Raw genomic sequence first — 4,517 nt, 5'->3', positions numbered from 1 at the left:
ATGACTCGCAAGTGACTTGACGGCACATAACAACAACAACATTAACAACAAATTTGATTTTTTCCCTATTCTGTCCCATCCTTATTGTCACAATGTACATGAATGAAACACAAATTATTTTATGCAAATCAATTAAAAAATACCAAAAATATTGAAACCAAAATACCAATAAAAGGGAAAAAAACAAGTATTTTCTCTATTTAGGACTTTGACTTCAGTTAAGTAGTTGTATATAGCAGAGAGATATTATAGACTCCATTAACCCAATCAGACCCCTGGAGGTGAAGAAGTTTTGTGGAAGAACTAACGAAGAAATTCACTAAAAATAAAACCTCAGTAGTTTGAAAGAGTTAATGATTCTCTTATGATCTCAACATATTACTAGGAATGACAAGAATAGTTGACAAGTACACTAAGGAGAGTTAGATTCCCTAGTTGTCAGTTATTTTTGTTCTTTTAAGTTTCTTAATGTCTGAATTTTTTTTCTTCCAAGACAATTCCCTGTCCTTCATTATAATAGTTTTAAAGTGTAATATAATTACTCTGGCAAAATACAGCTCAATTGTAATATTTGATAAGGAACTACAGTGTCATCTTTTCCCAGCTAACATATATCAATTCACTTGAAGAGAAGTAAGTTTCAAGGGTCTAGGATGGCTATTTTTTTTAAAAAAGAAAGACAAATTCAGTCTGTAATTAACATATTGATAATTATTTCAAATTAGGATATAAAAAAGTAAATATTTTAAGTGAAAATAAAAGAAGGAAACCCTGCCAATTTTAATTAAAGAAAATATATGATTTATTGTTGAAATTAAAATGAAACCCTTTTACCAGAACCACAAATTTAATTAACACATATGAATATATATAAACACTTTAATTTGTTTTAAAGCAAAGGAGACAACTTATAAAAAATGTTTTAGCATTAGAAAGATTTTTCAGAAGTGGGAGGCACATCACTCCCTGATCTCAAAACTTACTATACAGCTGTAATAACCAAAATAGCATGATACTGCTACAATGATAGGCACACAGACCCATGGAATAGAATTGAGAACCCAAAAATTAATCCAGCTACCTATGGTCAACTGGTATTTAACAAGGGAGCAAATCTTATAAAATAGGGATATGAAAACCTCTTCAACAAATGCTGCTGACAAAACTGGCTACAACCTGCTGAAAACTGAAGCAGGATAGACATCTCTCACCATATACAAAAATCAACTCAAGCTGGATCAGAGACCTAGGGGTAAGTCAGAGACCTACTTTGACATTTTCTTAAAAAGCTAAATATAGAAATTTCATATGACTCAGCTATTTTATTGCTTGGAATATACCTTGAGAAAATTAGAACTGAGACACAAATGGAGATTTGTACACTAATGTTCTTAGAAGTGTTATTCACCACTGCAAGAACATGGAAACAGCCCAAATGTCCAACTTCTGTTCAATGGACTGAGATATTGTGGTACATTCACGTGATGTACTACACAGAATGCAAGAACAGTAATTTCGAAAATTACTAACTAACTTGGAACTGACTAGAGTGCATTATGCTAAGTGAACCAACTCATTTTCATAAGGAAAAATACTGTATAAGACCATATTATTATAGAAAGATAACTAGTAAAACATGTATGAGGATCCAAGGGGGATGGATAGGAGAAAAGGGATGAGGAAGAGGAGGGGGTAATCATAGGGTCGCACCATTTAATGGGTAGTGGGAGGGATGAGTCAAAGAAATGGGAAAGATCCAGTGTGAAAAAAAGTGTATATGAACATGGTAAGCAAACCAGTATACAATATTCTTTTTTAAAAAAGAAAGATTCTTCATTTAACTGTCATTGAAATGTTGATACTTGTTTTCTTCTAGACTTACGTGTGTACTTAGATGTTGATGGATATATGATAGATTAATAAACAGTCTATATATTGTTGTTGCTTTGTGCCATCATATAGACTCATACCAACTGATATGGGACCTACTCATAGATGTTCTCCAGTGGGTTCTTAGAAGTAGTAAACCACACAGAAGGACTTACCCCATCTAACTCTCATGATACATAGATGGAGATATATACAGATAAATGTAGAGATATGGTTAAATAAAAAGCATATATACAATAATATCATTTAAAAGAAGTAAAAATTAGTGTTTAATGAGTTTTATTTGTATGAAAAATGCCTTTGAGTTATGGTGCAAAAGAAGAGTATTGAACATACAATGGACTGGTAAAAGAACAAATAGTTCTGTCCCAGGAAAAGTTAAAACAAGTTGTTCTTTGGAGACAAGGATTTGGGAATTCTGTCTCATGTACTTTGAACATATGTTCAAAATGGGCCAGTCCTTGGAGAAGGTCATCATGCTTGGAAGGGTGGTGGAACAATGTAGGAGAGGAAGACCCTGGAAAAGATGTATTGACATAGTAATTGGGGTAAGGCGGATAGGTATGTTGGAGACAGTGATACTGGCTTATGATAGTACAAGATTCAGAACTATTGCTCACAGGGTTGCTGTGAGTTGCAGCCAACTCATATACAGATGGCATATATAACAGCAACAGTAACATGAAAAATACATTATATTATCTCTATATATTATCAATAATAAATGTACATAGTAAATTATTTGTGGAAAAGATGTATAATTTATATTCCACATTCAAGATAAAAGACGTATTCAGTAATATTTAGTAATCTGATAATAGTATAAAAGAATTGTCTTTTTTTTAAATTAAAGTTTTCAAAGAATAAAAAAAATTTTTAAATGCTAAGACTTTGGGATAAACTATCATAAAAGTTTGTGTATGCGAATATTCATTAATTTTGTCACAAAGCCAGAGAGTCTCTATTCCCCAGTTTCTATTCTAAGTTTCTGTGCAAAGAATTCATAGTAGTACCACTTCTCAACCATATGCACACCTTATGGCAGGCCACCTGCTGTAATTTCTAGAGCAGGAACTTTAAGTTAATATCTATTTGATGCATTTATATTATTTCATATTTAGTCCAATGCATAGTCACAAGCTATGCACAAAAAAGTAAATAGCTTTAGGAGTTACATTACCATTTCTCAACTTTAGAACAACCTACATTCATCCTACGCTTAATCACTAATAACAAGTTTTTTGTTTTTTTTTGTTTTTTTCACAACACATTTTGGTCACTTTATTAAATGACATTAAATAGTTTAGGATTCAACTACTAAACAGCACTGTGAATGGTGAAAACACAGATAGTAAGTATATTGTCATACTTGAATGCTTTTTTTAAAAAACACAATTCCAGTCTTTATATATATTACAAAAGTGAAAAGGAAGAAGTACACAAACTTTATGGATTCTTTGGTGATCACATAGACAGATTTATAGTAACTAGCATATTGATTGTGGATAAAGACCACATGTGGGGATAGAATACTCACAATAGGCACTCTACGGCTAAAAACTAACAGTTCTACAATGCGTGGATTTTGCCAAAATATCTTGAACTATTTTTAAGTTATCTAATGGTTGGCAAAACTTCAAAGATAGTTTAACAAGTATTAGTCCACATCTACATCTTTCCTGTAATTTAAATCAGAGAAACATTTTTTTTTCAGAGAAAGAGAGTGAGAGAAAGAGAGAGTTAATAGAGGTAGGATAAATGCTTAGGGATTTAGGTTTGAGATAATCAGTAATACTAAGGTACAAGCCAAACTATTACTATATGTTGAGAATACAACTCTTTTTCACTTGTATTTCAAATACCTAAGAACCATTATAGCCTCATCCTTCAGCACTATTTCAGATAATATCTGATAAACTGAAACTTGTAACTATGGATGACTTTGTTGTTATTTTAAATACCAATGACATAGCTTCTAAGATCATAACAACATGCAAGCCATCATAATATAACAGACTGATTTCTGAAAATGTAAAACTTTATAGCAGGATACTGTCAATCTTTTTCCCTCAGAGTGGCTGTTGCATTTGCACAATTTACCTTTTGGTCAATAGTCCAACACTTAATGCACCATACCATCTAAGGTCCTTGGATTTTATGATATGTTCATTATCTAGGAAAATCAGTCCCTTAGCTCTATGCAGGTTGTATTGGGAATAAAAATGCCAGTGATATTTTTTCTGGAATAAAATAATGGTTTTCAGTTGGCAGCCCAGTTATATAATTTGTATGGATAACTACAAAGTGAAAAAATGGGGTACCTTGTTCTAGAGGTCCACACTCAACTCTAAAAGATTAGAAACTAAAATCTGACTGCATGCACCACAGAATAAAGGCCTGATGATCTACTTCAGAAATATAATAGCCATTGTCAACCCTACAGTACACAAGTCTACACTGAAACACTCAATGTCACCTTGAGTCCGATTTTGACATGACATCATTGCTTTAGGTTTTGTATCTTCTTCAAAAATTATGAAGAATTTTAAACAGTAAAGGAGATCATATTATGCAATAAAACGTGTCACCCCAAAATTTATTTTAAAACTTAGATCTTTTTACTTGTG

The sequence above is a fragment of the Elephantulus edwardii genome, unplaced genomic scaffold, assembly GCF_000299155.1.
Source record: "Elephantulus edwardii isolate Elephantulus edwardi_28Jun2011 unplaced genomic scaffold, EleEdw1.0 scaffold00312, whole genome shotgun sequence".
NCBI lineage: Eukaryota > Metazoa > Chordata > Mammalia > Macroscelidea > Macroscelididae > Elephantulus > Elephantulus edwardii.
Note: the sequence above shows the minus strand (reverse complement) of the source record.